Here is a 19,408-nt window from a genome sequence, read left to right as displayed (position 1 = left end):
GTGTCGTTGCCCTCCACGGGTAGGGGAAGGCCCCGGAACTCAGTGGGATGCCGTAGGGTGCAGGGATCACTCAGGTACTCACTGAGTCAATAAGCAGACGCTGACAACTGGGTAAACCAAATCTCGGGGTATCGCTGCCACTTGATAGGAGCTCATCCGGGTCCCGTCCCCTACAGTGTTGCATGGTTATCCATGACCTGTTTTCTGGCACTAAGTTTAACTTCAACGTAGAGGCCCAGTAGTCTGAAACTTGCCGAACCACGCTCCCCACTGTGGCTAAGTGTGGGAGCCTGCTCTCAGGGCTCACTCGTGGGATTTTCTTGGACCAATTGTTTGGAAGGCCCTATCCCCCTCGTTACGCTACTGCCCCGATTCTGGAGCGGGTGGGAACAGATCATGAAGGCTCCGTTCTCCTCAGGTTAATTGCCGGGTTGCCTGAAACTTCTCCCCGATCTAGGGTCCGTGTATGCCGCTGTGCCTTCGGTCCCGGACCGGTGTTAGTACCAGGCTGCTGACCGTCCTCCTTGACAGGTTCAGGCACCTAGCCGCAATCCCCTGCGACCGGGTGTTACGGTTGCTGTGGCTCTGGAGACTATGTCCGGATTTCTTGCTACTGCACATGTGCAAGCGCTGGAGACTAAGTCCTATCTTGGAGCCATTGCACATGTGCGGGTGACATCATCGCTGACACGAGGTCACATGTCTCTGACACCTTCTAAGCTGATTGGCCACTGGTCATGTGCTTGTGACATGTGGTCACATGTCTCTGACACCTTCTATGCCGATTGGTCGCTGGTCATGTGCTTGTGACGCTTTGCTCGGTGATAGGCCAGCGTGACGTCATTGCTGTCATTCTGGCAGCGGATTGGCTCTGGTGTCCTCCATCTTGGATGAGGCACAGAGTCTATATAAGACCCTGACGCACGCCGCCCGGCGCTCAGTCCTCTTGGTTCATGCATGAGGGTAGACGCCCTGTGCACGTCCCTCTAGGCATCTCTCTGTCTATGTTAGGTGAGCGCTACCGGCAGGGTAGCGTTCTTATACCTTACAGCTTCGGTTGCAGTCCGTATCCTTACTAGAGTTGAGCGCGGTTCGTGGTTCGAGGTTCTCCAGTTCTAAGCTCGAGTGATTTTTGGGGCTGTTCGAGATCGAACTAGAACTCGAGCTTTTTGCAAAAGCTCGATAGTTCTAGATACGTTCGAGAACGGTTCTAGCAGCAAAAAGCAGGGCTTTTTACAGCTACAGTGTGCAGGAGCCATCGCTGGCAGCCTGCCACAAGCTGGTAACCAAGATAAACATCGGGTATCCAAGCAAAGCGCTTTGGTTAGTAACCCGATGTTTATCTTAGTTACGTGCAGGAAGCCCACACTTCCCGCTCAGCTCACTCCGCCCCCTCCTGCCCGCGGCATGTACACACGTACACACACACACACACACTCTCACACACGCACCCCCCCCCCCCGCTCGGCTTACCTGCGGTGATGAAGTCCCGCCATCCCGACCTCAGCGCTGTCACTGTCCTCCATGGCCGCCGCTTGTCACATCACCTCTCGCTTCCGACCCTAGACTGACACTGGCGGTGACGTCACGGACCTCTCGCGATATTTGGCTGTGAAGGCGGCGGTCATTGACCTCAGTGACAGGGGCTGTCGGCAGTGCAGGAGATCAGCGCAGGTAATGTACCTCGCTGACAGCAGCACTTGTCATGCCCTGCAATGATCTGGGCTGACCCATTGATGTTAGCTCAGGTCACTGCATTGCTCTCCCAGCCAATGGGGAACATCCTGCTCTTCATTGACTGGGACAGTGTGGATTGTCATGGCAACCCCTTGGATTACACCAGACCTGGATTTGTTTTTCTTTCTAATAAATTGGTTAAAGAGGGAATGTTTTGGGGAGTGTTTTTTCAAATAAAAATGTGTTTGTCGTCTATTTTTTTTTATTACTGACTGGGTTGGTGATGTCGGGTATCTGATAGACGCCTGACCTCACCAACCCCAGGGCTTGATGCCAGGTGACATTACACATCTGGTATTAACCCCATATATTGCCCCGTTTGCCACCGTACCAGGGCGCGGGATGAGCTGGGGCGAAGCACCAGGATTGGCGCATCTAATGGATGCGCCACTTCTGGGGCGGCTGCGGCCTGCTATTTTTAGGCTTGGGAGAGTCCAATAACCATGGACCTCCCTAGTCTGAGAATATCAGGCCCCAGCTGTCTGCTTTACCTGGGCTGGTGATCCAATTTTGGGGGATCCCTACGTGTTTTTTTTTTTAAAATTATTTATTTAATTTAAAATAACAGCGTGGGGTGCCCTCAGTTTTGGATTACCAGCCAAGGTGAGGTTGCCAGCTGTGGTCTGCAGGCTGCAGCCGTCTGCTTTACCCTAGCTGGCTACAAAACTAGGGGGAACCCTACGTCATTTTTTTTTTCATTTTTTTGGCTAAATACAAAGCTAAGCACCCCTTAGTGCCACATGAAAGGCACCAAAGGGTGCTCCACTTTTTCTCCACTTTTTCTCCATTTTTTCTCCACTTTTTCTCCATTTTTTTTCTCCACTTTTTCTCCACTTATGGAGAAAAAGTGGAGAATAAGTGGAGAAAAAGTGGAGAAAAAGTGGAGAAAAAGTGGAGAAAAAATGGAGAAAAAGTGGAGAAAAAAATGGAGAAAAAGTGGAGAAAAAGTGGAGAAAAAAATGGAGAAAAAGTGGAGAAAAAGTGGAGAAAAAATAGAGAAAAAGTGGAGAATTTTTTTCTCCACTTTTTCTCCACTTTTTCTCCATTTTTTTCCCCACTTTTTCTCCACTTTTTCTCCACTTTTTCTCCACTTTTTCTCCATTTATTCTCCACTTTTTCTCCACTTTTTCTCCATTTTTTTCTCCACTTTTTCTCCACTTTTTCTCCACTTTTTCTCCACTTTTTCTCCACTTTTTCTCAACTTTTTCTCCATTTTTTTCTCCACTTTTTCTCCATTTTTTTTCTCCACTTTTTTCCACTTTTTCTCCATTTATTCTCCACTTTTTCTCCACTTTTTCTCCATTTTTTTCTCCACTTTTTCTCCACTTTTTCTCCACTTTTTCTCCACTTTTTCTCCATTTTTTTCTTCACTTTTTCTCCACTTTTTCTCCATTTATTCTCCACTTTTTCTCCACTTTTTCTCCATTTTTTTCTCCACTTTTTCTCCACTTTTTCTCCACTTATTCTCCACTTTTTCTCAACTTTTTCTCCATTTATTCTCCACTTTTTCTCCACTTTTTCTCCATTTTTTTCTCCACTTTTTCTCCATTTTTTTCTCCACTTTTTCTCCACTTTTTCTCCACTTTTTCTCCATTTATTCTCCACTTTTTCTCCACTTTTTCTCCATTTTTTTCTCCACTTTTTCTCCACTTTTTCTCCATTTTTTCTCCACCTATTCTCCACTTTTTCTCCACTTATTCTCCACTTTTTCTCCACTTTTTCTCCATTTTTTTCTCCACTTTTTCTCCACTTTTTCTCCATTTTTTTCTCCACTTTTTCTCCATTTTTTTCTCCACTTTTTCTCCACTTATTCTCCACTTTTTCTCCACTTTTTCTCCACTTTTTCTCCACTTATTCTCCACTTATTCTCCACTTTTTCTCCACTTTTTCTCCACTTTTTCTCCATTTTTTTTCTCCACTTTTTCTCCACTTTTTCTCCATTTATTCTCCACTTTTTCTCCACTTTTTCTCCATTTTTTTCTCCACTTTTTCTCCACTTTTTCTCCACTTTTTCTCCACTTTTTCTCCACTTATTCTCCACTTTTTCTCCACTTTTTCTCCATTTATTCTCCACTTTTTCTCCACTTTTTCTCCATTTTTTTCTCCACTTTTTCTCCACTTTTTCTCCACTTTTTCTCCACTTATTCTCCACTTATTCTCCACTTATTCTCCACTTTTTCTCCACTGTTTCTCCATTTTTTTCTCCACTTTTTCTCCACTTATTCTCCACTTATTCTCCACTTATTCTCCACTTTTTCTCCACTGTTTCTCCATTTTTTTCTCCACTTTTTCTCCACTTTTTCTCCACTTATTCTCCACTTATTCTCCACTTTTTCTCCACTTTTTCTCCACTTTTTCTCCGTTCTTTTTCTATGGTCGGTCTACCCATTAGCTCTGCCATGCATACTGTAGCTCTACACCTACTGCACATGTTACTTTATGATTGACATCTCTTTCGTACCAGAGCTGTCTAAGCCTACTCTGACCCCATATTTGTCATTACTATATTGTCCTTGTACTGTATTATGACATTTGTATCATGTGTTTCATTTCTTGCTGTGTTGCAGTTTTTTTGCTGCATCCCAATTGTACCTCTACATTGTTCGAGTTTATGTTATTGTTCTCTCACTCTTATGTGATATTCAAATTGTCTCTCCAGTAAAGGAGACAAACTCTAGCACAGCGCCACCTATTGGAAGTAGCGATCCTAAAAGTCACAAGTGGATTTTTGACAATCCTTTGCAATATGACTCAGGATATATAAGCCAGATCAGAATCCCAATTTGCAGACACGGTGTTTCGGGGTGCTTGCCCCTCGTCAGTGCAAAGTATGGGGGTGTCTGATCTGGCTCATGAGAAAGCTATGTGGGGACCACGGGGGAACACTATTCTCCTTAAGGAGACTTTGCAAGCCAGTCTGGCTGCCAGGTAAGGGGACTTATAGCTGCAATGCCCCTAAAATTCCACGGGGGAACACTATTCTCCTTAAGGAGACTTTGCAAGCCAGTCTGGCTGCCAGGTAAGGGGACTTATAGCTGCAATGCCCCTCTGGGAAATATTCAAATTGTCTCTCCAGTAAAGGAGACAAACTCTAGCACAGCGCCACCTATTGGAAGTAGCGATCCTAAAAGTCACAAGTGGATTTTTGACAATCCTTTGCAATATGACTCAGGATATATAAGCCAGATCAGAATCCCAATTTGCAGACACGGTGTTTCGGGGTGCTTGCCCCTCGTCAGTGCAAAGTATGGGGGTGTCTGATCTGGCTCATGAGAAAGCTATGTGATACTGATTATTGTCATTTTTCATGATTACATGCAGATAAGTCCAATCTGACGAAGGCTCAGGCCGAAACGTCAATTGTAACTTGTTTTGGACAAAAACATATATGCTATATATATATATATTAATACGGACCAATAAAGAGTGATTTTGCATTACTATCCATTGGGACTTACTGACTTAGTCTGGGAGATTTAGAGTGCCGAGGTTACTCACTAATTTTATCTATTATTACCTCTGAGCACCTATATACCAGTGAGCAGAGCTTCCTCTACAGTAGTTCTCCTGATTAGGCATGCCCTTACCTCATGAGCAGGGCATTGCAGCTTTGGTAGCAACCATTACGACATGGACTCTGCTGCTGTGGACCCGGGGAGAGTGAGTGCAGATTCATTGCACCCACACTCCTCACATGAAGGGTCCGCACTCCTAGAAAATGGGGGATACGTTCCCTGAGTGTCTCCCCCCCATATTCTAGACGGTCCAGAGTCGTCGTGGGACCCCTTTATTTTTTTTCTTACAATAAATTGGTGAAAGAGGAAATGTTTTGGGGACTGTTTTTTCAAATAAATTTCTTTTGTCGATTTTTTGTTTTTGTTAGTACTGACAGTTTATGATGTTGGGTATCTAATAGACGCCATGACATCACAAACTGCTGGGCTTGATCTCAGGTGACTTTACAGCTAGTATCAACCCGATTTATTACCCCGTTTGCCACTGCACCAGGGCACGGGATGAGCTGGGGTGAAGCGCCAGGATTGGCGCATCTAGTGGATGCGCCACGTCTGGGGTGCCTGCGGCCTGCTATTTTTAGGCTGTGAAGGCCCAATAACTATGGACCTTCCCACCCTGAGAATACCAGACCACAGCTGTCCGCTTTACCTTGGCTGGTGATCCAATTTGGAGGGGACCCTACTTTTTTTGTGTAATTATTAATATTTATAAAATAATTATAAAAAAGAGCCTGAGGGGACCTCCACATTGGATCCCCAACCACGGTAAAGCTGCCAGCTGTGGTTTTCAGGCTACAGCCGTCTGCTTTACTCTAGCTGGCTATCAAAAATGGGGGGACCCAACGTCATTTTTTTTTTTTAACTATTTTTTAAATAGAAAAAATTAATGGGCTTCCCTGTATTTTGATTGCCAACCAAGGTAACGGCAGGCAGATGGGGGTGGCAACCCATAGCTGTCTGCTTTATCTGCGCTGAGAATCAAAAATACCGCGGAGCGCTACGTCATTTTTTTAAAGATTTATTTTTACAGCACTGTGATGTCCAGCAATCAAAATACAGGGAAGCCCATTTTATTTTTAGTTATTTATATAAATAATTAAAAAAAATAAATATGGGCTCCCGCTGCATTTTTTGTATTGCTAGCTAAGGGTAATCCAAGCAGCTACTGGCTGCTAACCCCCACTGCTTGGTGTTACCTTCACTGGCAATGGAAAATCCAGGGAAGCATTTTTTATTTTTTTTGCCAAAAAACTACAAAAAAAGGACGTGAGTTTCGCCATATTTTTGTATGCTAGCCAGGTATAGCAGGCAGGTGCTGGAAGAGTTGGATACAGCGCCAGAAGATGGCGCTTCTATGAAAATGCCATTTTCTGAGGCGGCTACAGACTGCAATTCGCAGCAGTGGGGCCCAGAAAGCTCAGGCCAACCTGTGGTGCGGATTCCAATCCCCATCTGCCTAGTTGTACCTGGCTGGACACAAAAATGGGGCGAAGCCTACGTCATTTGTTTTCTAATTATTTCATGAAATTCATGAAATAATAAAAAAAGGGCTTCCCTTTATTTTTGGTTCCCAGCCGGGTACAAATAGGCAACTGGGGGTTGGGGGCAGCCGTACCTGCCTGCTGTACCTGGCTAGCATACAAAAATATGGCGAAGCCCACATAATTTTTTCAGGGGGCAAAAAACTTCTGCATACAGTCCTGGATGGAGTATGCTGAGCCTTGTAGTTCTGCAGCTGCTGTCTGTCTGTATGGAGAAGAGCAGACAGCAGCTGCAGAACTACAAGGCTCAGCATACTCCATCCAGGACTGTATGCAGAATTTTTTTGCCCACCAAAAAAATGACGTGGGCTTCGCCATATTTTTGTATGCTAGCCAGGTACAGCTGGCAGCCACGGGCTGCCTCCAACCCCCAGTTGCCTATTTGTACCCGGCTGGGAACCAAAAATATAGGGAAGCCCGTTTTTTTTTAATTATTTCACTTATTTCATGAAATAATTAAAAAACAAATGACGTGGGCTTCGCCCCATTTTTGTGTCCAGCCGGGTACAACTAGGCAGCTGGGGATTGGAATCCGCACCACAGGTTAGCCCGAGGTTTGTGGGCGCCTCTGCTGCGAATTGCAGTCCGCAGCCGTCCCAGAAAATGGCGCTCTCATAGAAGCGCCATCATCTGGCGCTGTATCCAACTCTTCCAACAGCCCTGGAGCCGGGTGGCTTGTTGGGTAATCATGAGTTAATACTGGCTTTGTTTTACCAGCCAGTATTAAGCCAGAGATTCTTAATGTCAGGCATGTTTGACCCGGCCATTAAGAATCTCCAATAAAGGGTTAAAAAAAAGACACCACACAGAGAAAAAATACTTTAATAGAAATAAATACACAGACACATTAGAGACTCCATCTTTATTACCCCCTGTCAGCCCTCCACGATCCTGCTCTTCTGTCTTCTTTCTTTCTAGTGTAGTAGTAGTGACGATTGTAGTGAGGAAGGATGAGATTCACCAGCTCATCACTTGGGGCTGGGGAACCTCCATCCTCACTACAATCATCACTACAATCGGGAAGCAGCGTGCAGCCTTCACTCCGTGAGTGATCAGTGCTGGCTGCTAGCGGTAACGCTGACAGACGCGTTACCATAGCAACGGTGCTCTCGGAGCCGCGGTTAGCTGTGACGTCACCGCTAACTGCGTTGCTATGGCAACGGTGATCTCCGTTAATGACCGGCTGTGTCAGCCGGTCCCTAACGGAACGGGGAGTCGACCGTGTGCCAGAGCATGTCGCCGGTACACGGCGATACACATATGTGCACCGTGTACCGGAGAGATGCACTCGCAGGTCCTACATGACGTGTCATAGTCATGTGACCAGTCTGTAGCCAATGAGATAATAGCCACGTGACTGGTCACATGGCTATTTTGACGTCACGATAGGTCCTGCATCTCTGCTGGCAGTGCAGGTCACCGGGAGGATTCAGCGATCATCGGATGGAATAGCGGCAGGAGACAGAGTGCAGAAGGGATCGCGAGGACCGGTAAGTGTTATGGCAATGTTTATTAACTGTTTGTGTACATTTATAATGCATTTTTATGTGTTTGTGATTGCCTCCCATTATAGCCTATACGTTCGAGTTCGGTTTGTCGAACGTTCGACGAACCGAACTCGAACGGGACCCCCGTTCGGCGAACCGGCCTCGAGCCGAACCGGGACCAGTTCGCTCATCTCTAATCCTTACCTCTTAGTGGAGCGGACATAGGCAGGTGCCTGAGGCACATGGTCCGGCTGGGCCTTACGCTGCTGTCCGTCTCCTGGCACCACTAGAGGAACGGACCTAGGTAGGTGCCATTTCCCACTCACTGCTTTTGTCTCTGTGATATTTAACAGAGACCATTCCACACACCCTCCAAGTAAGGGTGTGTGGAAGTATTGCTTTATTTTCTAATTATATTCCTCTGTGAGTTTAACAGAGGTATTGCACTCTGCACTTGTGCTATTATTTTTTACAGTGGCACACTTATATACCCATTATCCTCTGCCATAGTCTGCAACAGAGTCTTTGCACGGTGGACCCTGACTGTCTGACATTCCTTTAGGTTTTTTTATCAGACAGCCCTCCGTAACATTAGGACTGAGCCAAGGGTCTGGCAGTTATGGCAGAATATCAGAAGTTACCCTGTTACATACAAGTACTTGAGTCGCGGCTCAAGAGTATAGAGGATAAACCTCAGACCATGGTGACATCTGCACATGATCCTCGACTTGCTCTGCCAAACAGATATTCTGGCGATGCCAGATCATGTCGTGGTTTCATTAGTCAGTGTCAGATACACCTAGAGGTCAACTCTTCTCGCTTCTCTACGGAGAGGTCCAGAGTAGGCTTTATCATCTCCTTACTTCAGGACAAAGTCTTAGGGGCACTTTGCACACTGCGATATCGCAGGTGCGATGTCGGTGGGGTCAAATTGAAAGTGACGCACATCCGGCATCGCATGCGACATCGCAGTGTGTAAAGCCTGGATGATACGATTAACGAGCGCAAAAGCGTCGTAATCGTATCATCGCTGCAGCGTCGGCGTAATCCATAATTACGCTGACGCGACAGTCCGATGTTGTTCCTCGCTCCTGCGGCAGCACACATCGCTGTGTGTGAAGTCGCAGAAGCGAGGAACATCTCCTACCGGCGTCACTGCGGCTTCCGTAGGATATGCGGAAGGAAGGAGGTGGGCAGGATGTTTACATCCTGCTCATCTCCGCCCCTCCGCTCCGATTGGCCGCCTGCCGTGTGACGTCGCAGTGACGCCACACGACCCGCCCCCTTAACAAGGAGGCGGGTCGCCGGCCACAGGGACGTCGCACGGCAGGTGAGTGTGTGTGTGAAGCTGGCGTAGCGATAACTTTCGCTACGCCAGCTATCACCACATATCGCTGCTGCGACGGGGGCGGGGACTATCGCACTCGGCATCGCAGCATCGGCCTGCGATGTCGTAGTGTGCAAAGCCCGCCTTAGAATGGGCGACTCCCTTATGGGAGCGCTCTGATGTGGTTACTCTGAGACATCAAGACTTTCTTGATGCTCTTAAAGCGGTATTCATGGGTCCGCAGGTTACCCATGATGCGGCCCTGAGACTCTTAGATCTATCTCAGGGTTCGTTATCCACTAGTTCTTATGCCATTGCTTTTAGAACTCTGGTGGCAGAAGTAGATTGGCCAGAGAAGGTGTTGATTCCTATCTTCTGGAGAGGGTTGGCAGACTATGTCACGGATGCCCTTGCTACTCGTGAGGTCCCTGCTTCTCTGGAGGACTTGATCACAGTAGCAACGAGGATCGACGTACGCCATAGGAAACGTAGACTCGAGGTCTCTTCCTCACGCCCTAAGCATCGGGCTATTCCAGTTGTTGAGGGTCCACTACCATCTTCCTCAGCATCTGAAACATCTCCCACTCCTATTGAGTTAGGTCATACGTCCTCCAGACTACGCAAGTCTGGTCCTCCTATATGTTACGTATGTCGTCAGGCTGGGCACTATGCCAACAAGTGTTCTAGTCGTCAGGGAAACTCCCAGGCCTAGTAACCATTAGAGGGGGGTTACTAGAGACGTCTTCTGCACCCTCTAAGTGTAGTATCCCAGGTCAGCTCTCATTCTCTGAGAATACATGGCCTATTATGGCTTTTGTGGATTCCGGAGCGGACGGGACTTTTGTGTCCTCAGAATTTGTAAAAAGACACAATATTCCCTCTATCATGTTAGAGGCGCCTATTCCTGTCCGTGTTGTTAATGGGACTATGTTGTCTGACTCCATTACATTGAGGACAGTTCCCTTGCGCCTTTCCCTGCCTCAGGGTCACATAGAGGAGATTTCTTTTCTTGTTTTGCCTGAGGGTATAGACGACATCCTTCTGGGTCTCCCATAGCTTCGGACTCATGCTCCTCACATTGACTGGGAGTCCGACAGCATTATTAGTTGGGGTTCGAAATGTCAGTCCCGATGTCTTCCCTTGCCACCTAAGGTCGTTGCGGTTGCATCAACTGATCTCTCTCCCATACCTACACCCTATTTGGATTTTGCTGACGTGTTCTCCAAACAGGGTGCTAAGGTTCTTCCACCCCATAGGCCGTATGACTGTGCCATAGACCTTATCCCAGGTTCGGTTCCACCTAAGGGCAGGGTTTACCCCCTGTCGATACCTGAGTCGGAGGCCATGTTGACCTATATAAGAGAGAGTTTAGAGAAGGGGTTCATTCGTAAGTCTGTTTCTCCCGCGGGAGCTGGGTTTTTCTTTGTTCGGAAGAAAGAGGGTGATTTGCGTCCCTGTATAGATTACAGGGGTCTCAAAGCAATCACAATAAAGAACAAATACCCATTACCTTTAATTTCGGAGCTCTTTGACAGACTGAGGGGAGCTCAGGTTTTTACGAAGTTGGATCTGCGGGGTGCGTATAACTTGGTACAAATTCGAGAGGGTGACGAATGGAAGACCGCTTTTAACACCCGAGACGGTCACTATGAATACCTCGTCATGCCTTTTGGTTTATGTAATGCACACGCAGTATTTCAGGACTTCGTAAACGATGTGCTCAGGGATTTACTGTTATCCTCCGTCGTGGTATATCTGGACGACATCCTGATTTTTTCTCCTGATCTGGAGACTCATCGTCAGGATGTCGTTCGTGTCCTTTCCCGTTTAAGGGAGCACTCTTTGTTTGCTAAACTCGAAAAATGTGTATTCGAGCAGTCATCCTTGCCTTTTTTGGGCTACATTATCTCACAAGAGGGTCTGGCTATGGATCCTGCAAAGCTCTCTGCTGTCCTGGAATGGTCCGAACCTCATTCCTTGAAGGTGGTGCAACGCTTCTTAGGATTCATAAATTATTACAGGCAGTTCATACCCCATTTCTCTACTTTGGTGGCCCCTTTGGTGGCCTTGACTAAGAAAGGTGCTAATCCAAAAGTCTGGTCTACTGAGACATCCCAGGCTTTTAAGGCAGTAAAAAGACACTTTTCAACTGCTCCCGTTCTTCAAAGACCCGATGAGAATAAGCCCTTCCTCTTGGAGGTTGATGCCTCTTCAGTGGGTGCTGGTGCGGTCTTGTATCAAAAGAACGGTGCAGGTAGAAAAAGGCCGTGTTTCTTCTTTGCTAAAACCTTTTCACCGGCAGAGAAAAACTATACCATTGGGGATAGGGAACTGCTCGCCCTGAGATTAGCCTTGGAGGAGTGGCGTCACTTGCTGGAAGGAGCGAAACAACCTTTCCAGGTCTATACAGACCATAAAAATCTGACGTACTTACAAACCGCTCAGCGTCTGAATCCTTGCCAAGCCCGCTGGTCCTTGTTTTTCTCCCGCTTTCACTTCTCCATCAACTATCTGTCTGGGAGTAAGAATAACAAGGCAGACGCTCTGTCTCGCTCTATGGTTTCTACCCAGGAAGAGATTGACGAACCTCGTCTTATCCTTCCCTCCAGGGTTTTTCATACGCTCTCCCCTGTGACGTTAGACCAAATTCCACCGGGCAAGACCTTTGTGCCGCCTGATCGACAGAATGATATACTGTCGTTCGCCCACACCTCAAAGGTGGGTGGGCATTTTGGTATTAGGCGGACACGAGAGTTACTGGAGAGGTGGTATTGGTGGCCACACTTAGCCAGCCACGTCAGGAGATATGTCGGTTCCTGCTACTCGTGTGCTCGCAACCGTCCATTACGGCAGAGACCGGCTGGGCTCTTGCATCCTTTACCAGTGCCAGATAGACCATGGGAGGTGGTAGGCATGGACTTTGTGGGTGATCTTCCGTGTTCACAGGGACATAGATTTGTGTCGATCATTACAGACCATTTTTCCCGGATGGTTCATCTCGTACCGTTATCGAGAATCCCGTCTTCCAGGGTACTAGCCAAACTATTCCTCAAGCATGTCTTTAGGCTTCACGGGATGCCAGATCGTATCATTTGTGATAGAGGCCTGCAATTTGCTTTCCGTTTCTGGCGAGATCTTTGTAGCCTTCTGCAAATTGAGTTGAATCTCTCTTCGGCATACCATCCAATGGTTTGGTTGAGCGTACCAATCAATCCATGATTATATACCTTCGACACTTTGTTGCTGAGAACCACGATAACTGGTCCTCCCTCCTACCCTGGGCAGAATTTGCCCTTAACAATTCGCTGGCTGATGCCACTGGGCAGACACCATTCGTACGCAATAATGGGCAACACCCTAGGTTACCGGTACCGTTTCCCGCTGCTGCACCTTCTCCTCTTGTGGCCGACTGGGCAACTAATGCCAGAGAGGTTTGGGATCGGACTCAAGAGTCGATCCAAGCAGCTAAGGACCGTATGAAGACGGTGTCCGATCGGTTTCGTCGGCCGGCTCCTGTCTTTTCTCCTGGGGATTTTGTGTGGCTCTCTTCAAAACACGTGAAACTTAGAGTGAGCTCTGTCAAATTTGCTCCTCGCGTCCTTGGTCCTTATGAGGTTCTTCGACAGGTAAATCCTGTAGTCTACCAATTGAAGTTACCCGTCCATCTTAGGATCCATGACAAATTCCATGTTTCACTGCTAAAGCCGGCTATTTTACCTCACGCTCGTGAAGTGCACTCTCCTGCCTCTGATTCCTCTCACTCTAGCTATGAGGTACGAGCCATAGTTGGTTCTAAGATGGTTAGAGGGCGTAGGTTCTTCTTAATAGATTGGGAGGGCTATGGCCCGGAACATCGCTCTTGGGAGCCTGAGGAGGCTGTCCATGCTCCCGACTTAGTTGCCGATTACCTGCATCGCCGGGAGGTGGGTCCTTGAGGGGGAGGTACTGTTACGGTTGCTGTGGCTCTAGAGACTATGTCCGGATTTCTTGCTACTGCACATGTGCAAGCGCTGGAGACTAAGATGCTTTGCTCGGTGATAGGCCAGCGTGACGTCATTGCTGTCATTCTGGCAGCGGATTGGCTCTGGTGTCCTCCATCTTGGATGAGGCACAGAGTCCTTATAAGACCCTGACGCACGCCGGCGCTCAGTCCTCTTGGTTCATGCATGAGGGTAGACGCCCTGTGCACGTCCCTCTAGGCATCTCTCTGTCTATGTTAGGTGAGCGCTACCGGCAGGGTAGCGTTCTTATACCTTACAGCTTCGGCTGCAGTCTGTATCCTTACCTCTTAGTGGAGCGGACATAGGCAGGTGCCTGAGGCACATTGTTCGTATCCTCGCACACTAGGGGAGCCAACAGAGGTAGGAGCTTTGTGCGGCTTATGCTGCTGTCCGTCTCTTTTGCACCACTTGAAGAGCGGACCTAGGCAGGTGCCATATCTAGTGGTTCGTGTCCTCGCACACTAGTGGAGCGAACGCAGGTAGGAGCTTTGTGCGGCTTACACTGCTGTCCGTCTCTTTTGCACCACTAGAAGAGTGGACCTAGGCAGGTGCCATATCTAGTGGTTCGTGTCCTCGCACACTAGTGGAGCGAACGCAGGTAGGAGATTTGTGCGGCTTACGCTGCTGTCCGTCTCCTGGCACCACTAGAGGAATGGACCTAGGTAGGTGCCATTTCCCACTCACTGCTTTTGTCTCTGTGATCTTTAACAGATACCATTCCACACACCCTCCAAGTAAGGGAGGAATTGGTTTATTTTCTAATTATATTCCTCTGTGAGTTTAACAGAGGTATTGCACTCTGCACTTGTGCTATTATTTTTTACAGTGGCACACTTATATACCCCTTATCCTCTGACATAGTCTGCAGCAGAGTCTTTGCACGGTGGACCCTGACTGTCTGACATTCCTTTAGGTTTTATTATCAGACAGCCCCCCGTAACACCGGGGGTCCAACTCCTCTAGGTCCAGACCACCGTCTGCAACCTAGATAGCTTCTCTTCGGAGACACCACTCCCAACATCTTCTCAATGACCAACTACTAACTCACTGACAACACTCCTCACCTCCCCTCCCTAACCCCCCAGGTGGGCAACTCTATTCCACTCAAGCCGTCCACTGGTGTGCCTGGTGAGTGTGGTGCAGTGTGTATCTAGGATTTGATTTGCTATTGGAGGCAACACCGTAAAATAGGGACCCAGAACCACGAGGCAATTGGAATACTGCACGGAAGGGCAGTTTGTTCGGTACCCTGTAATGACCTGATAGTCCAGGGGCGTCACATTCCCCCTTGGTTAAACGTAGCTTGCCACCCGAGCCACAGGACATCCGGAAGTTTATTTTTGCAACTGGGAAGAAAAAATAATAACATTTTATTTACAAGTTCACTTCCCACATTAGGGAGGCACATTACTTAAATGTTACTTTAAACTCTTAAGCGGGCTTTACACGTTGCGACATCACTAGCGATGTCGCGAGCGATAGCACCCGCCCACGTCGGTGGCGCATCACGGGGGGATCGCTGCCGTAGCGAACAATATCGCTACAGCAGCATCATATGCAATTACCTCCTCACCGATGTCGCTGTGGCTACGGAACAATCTCTCCCTTAAAGGGGAGGTTCGTTTGGCGTCATAGCGGCATCACTAAGCGGCCACCCAATAGAAGCGGAGGGGCGGAGATGAGCAAGCGGAACATCCCGCCCACCTCTTTCCTTCCTCATTGCCGGCGGCCGCAGGTATGGTGATGTTCCTCGTTCCTGCGGTGACACACATAGCGATGTGTGCTGCCGCAGGAATGACGAACAACCTGCGTCCTGCATTGGCAACGATAATTGGGATTAGAACGACGTGTCAACGATCAATGATTAGGTGAGTAATTTTGATCGTTAACGGTCGTTCGTGCCTTTCACACGTAATGACGTTGCTAACGAGGCCAGATGTGCGTCGCGAATTCCGTGACCCCAATGACATCTCGTTAGCGATGTTGTTGTGTGTAAAGCCGGCTTTAGAGTTCATCTTTAACCATGGAACGCTTCCGCTTATGCTAGTAGTGGAGGCTCAACCTGCTCTGTTGCAGCCTCTTCCAGTCCAGTCCCAACGTCCGGATCTCATGAACCCGTCACCCAAACAACTTGACTCGCTGCATTCCTACTTGTGGGTCCGTGACCAGGTTAAGGTCCCGGGTGTTGAAAAGACGACTCTGTTAGGCACAGGAGATGCAACTATTTACAATTAGCACAAGTCCTTGCTGGCCGCAACCAGTCCCGCAGCCATGGTCCATTTACAGTCATATGAAAAAGTTTGAGCACCCCTATTAATGTTAACCTTTTTTCTTTATAACAATTTGGGTTTTTGCAACAGCTATTTCAGTTTCATATATCTAATAACTGATGGACTGAGTAATATTTCTGGATTGAATTGAGGTTTTTTGTACTAACAGAAAATGTGCAATCCGCATTTAAACAAAATTTGACCAGTGCCAAAGTATGGGAACCTCAACATAAAAGTGACATTAATATTTTGTAGATCATCCTTTTGCAAAAATATCAGCCTCTAGTCGCTTTCTGTAGCTTTTAATGAGTTCCTGGATCCTGGATGAAGGTATATTTGACCATTCCTGTTTACAAAACAATTCCAGTTCTGTTAAGTTTGATGGTCGCCGAGCATGGACAGCCGCTTCAAATCATCCCACAGATTTTCAATGATATTCAGGTGTGGGGACTGGGATGGCCATTCCAGAACATTGTAATTGTTCCTCTGCATGAATGCCTGAGTAGATTTGGAGCGGTGTTTGGGATCATTGTCTTGCTGAAATATCCATCCCCTGGGTAACTTCAACTTCGTCACTGATTCTTGCACATTATTGTCAAGAATCTGCTGATACTGAGTTGAATCCATGCGACCCTCAACTTTAACAAGATTCCCGGTGCCGGCATTGGCCACACAGCCCCAAAGCATGATGGAACCTCCACCAAATTTTACTGTGGGTAGCAAGTGCTTTTCTTGGAATGCCGTGTTTTTTTGCCTCCATGCATAACGCCTTTTTGTATGACCAAACAACTCAATCTTTGTTTCATCAGTCCACAGGACCTTCTTCCAAAATGTAATTGGCTTGTCCAAATGTGCTTTTGCATACCTCAGGCGACTCTGTTTGTGGCGTGCTTGCAGAAACGGCTTCTTTCGCATCACTCTCCCATACAGCTTCTCCTTGTGCAACGTGCGCTGTATTGCTGACCGATGCACATTTACACCATCTTCAGCAAGATGATGCTGCAGGTCTTTGGAGGTGGTCTGTGGAATGTCCTTGACTGTTCTCACAATTTTTCTTCTCTGCCTTTCTGATATTTTTGTTGGCCTGCCACTTCTGGGCTTAACAAGAACTGTACCTGTGTTCTTCCATTTCCTTACTATGTTCCTCACAGTGGAAACTGACAGTTTAAATCTCTGAGACAACGTTTTGTATCCTTCCCCTGAACAACTATGTTGAATAATCTTTGTTTTCAGATCATTTGAGAGTTGTTTTGAGGAGCCCATGATGCCACTCTTCATAGGAAATTCAAATAGGAGAAACAACTTGCAAGTGGCCACCTTAAATATCTTTTCTCATGATTGGATACACCTGCCTATGAAGTTCAAAGCTCAATGAGGTTCCAAAACCAATTTAGTGCTTTAGTAAGTCAGTAAAAAGTAGTTAGGAGTGTTCAAATCAAGAAATTGATAAGGGTGCCCATACTTTTGCACCGGTCAAATTTTGTTTAAATGCGGATTGCACATTTTCTGTTAGTACAATAAACCTCATTTCAATCCAGAAATATTACTCAGTCCATCAGTTATTAGATATATGAAACTGAAATAGCTGTTGCAAAAAGCCAAATTGTTATAAAGAAAAAAGATTAACATTAATAGGGGTGCTCAAACTTTTTCATATGACTGTATACTACTAAAACAGCTATAAAAGAACCGAAGTCCATGCACCTGGTGGAAACATTATATAAGTTCATAATCAAATGAGATATTCAGTTGATTAAACCCGGTGGTAATCATCTTTGCCTATAAACACTACTTATCATTCTCAAGAAAAATAATAAACTATGAAAAACAAAAAAAGAAAGCACAGATTTTTCTAACATTTTTAACTTTAGATAGCCAGGTACCACTAACATTAATGCTTATAGTCCACGGCGGAGGCTGGCATGACCTGCTCATTAACTATGACAAGCCTCTTCACATCTAGGGCATACCAGCCCCGCTCTACACAATGCCGGGTATAAGACACCACCTCTCCCGGTTCCAGGTTACGGCCGGATGGGGGGCAGATGCTCTGCAGCCGGGGGTGCAGAGTCAGGGTGCTCTGTATTAAGGTGCGGGCCCGGTTATGCGGTCGGGTCTGGTCTGGCCGGTATTGGGGTAACCGCTGCTGTGGCCTGGTCGGGTGACAGGGTTGGGAGCTCTGCAGCTGGCTCCTCACAGATTGGGGCTGAAGTTTCTGCTGCCATGGATGGGATAGGCAGCTCGGCGTCCGCCGAGGACGAAGGTGACGGTGGTAGATTGCTTGTGTGACGCTCTGGCAAAACCAGGTAGTCACAGATGACTGTACCCCCCCACCAAGGGTACAGGAATCACCTCCTCCTTGGGAATTAACACCACACATCCCACACATAGGAACACCAGCCACAAATCCTAGTGCCCCCCCATGACAGCCAGTGGGCGGGACCAGGCGGATGGGAACGCCCACCTAGGGGTCTTGAGGTGACAGGGGCTGGAAACCAGTCAGTAGTTTTCGTTTTGAGTCTTAGTGAGGAGTTAAGTTTTGCAGTGGAGTGGAGAGTGAGCAGTCGGTGACAGGAGGTGAAGTGCAGTGTGGTCAGGGTTGGAGCCCTTGGACCACGGGAGGACCGACTAGGTGGCAGATAACATTGTAGGGCCACAGGCAACGGAGATCCGGTCGCAGGAGACCTGAAGTGGACCGGGGCAGGGTTGTAGCCCGCCGGTACCGACAACAGGAATCCGGTCCGGAGGCCGTGCACAGTGGGGGGTACCTGGACCCTAGGACGATGCAAGCTTCAAGACCCTTGTTAATTGACCAGTGGGACAAGGTACCAGGCCTTGTTTCCAAGGAGAGAAGCCCAGATAGAGCAGACCGGCAGCCCAACACGGGGGATAGGGTGTCCGCCAAGAACTCATTGAGATCCCACGGGTCAGAGTCTGCGGGCAATGGCTCCCTCTGCATCCAAAGCTGCAGGGGAGCGGATTTTTCCCGTTCCAAGCGAGTTTTATCAACACACAGCAAGTCAAAAGTGCAGGAGAAAGGGCACCTACATTGCCAACCCGTGTGCGGGACCAGCACACCCCTCCAGAAGCAATCGGCATCCGGCCTCAGTATACAATACAGACTCTGTGGGAATTCTTCCTAATTGTGAGTACATCGGTGTCACCCAGTCCAACCTGCCGACGGCTCCCAAGCCCTGCTTCCCTACCTACACCTGGGCCCCGGGACTACACCTCCCCCTACCTGTGGAGGGGCTGCCCCGACACCATCGGTCCAAGACACTGGCCCCGAGAGGCAGCGGCGGTGCTACCATCCCATCACCGCAACCCACGGGTGGCATTACAGACAATCTCCCCTGTAAATCCCCCCTTTTCACTGTTGCAAGGACGGGCGGTTGCACGAGCCCCGGGTCCGGTCACCACTCAAGCCCTAGACACGATCCCAGATCCGAGAGTCACTTGAGCAGCCCCGCTTGCCGCAGCGGAGGTGGCACCCATCCACGACACTTGCAGCGGGCGGGAGCAGACCGGAT

This window comes from Anomaloglossus baeobatrachus, chromosome 1, assembly GCF_048569485.1.
Source record: "Anomaloglossus baeobatrachus isolate aAnoBae1 chromosome 1, aAnoBae1.hap1, whole genome shotgun sequence".
Lineage (NCBI taxonomy): Eukaryota > Metazoa > Chordata > Amphibia > Anura > Aromobatidae > Anomaloglossus > Anomaloglossus baeobatrachus.
Note: the sequence above shows the minus strand (reverse complement) of the source record.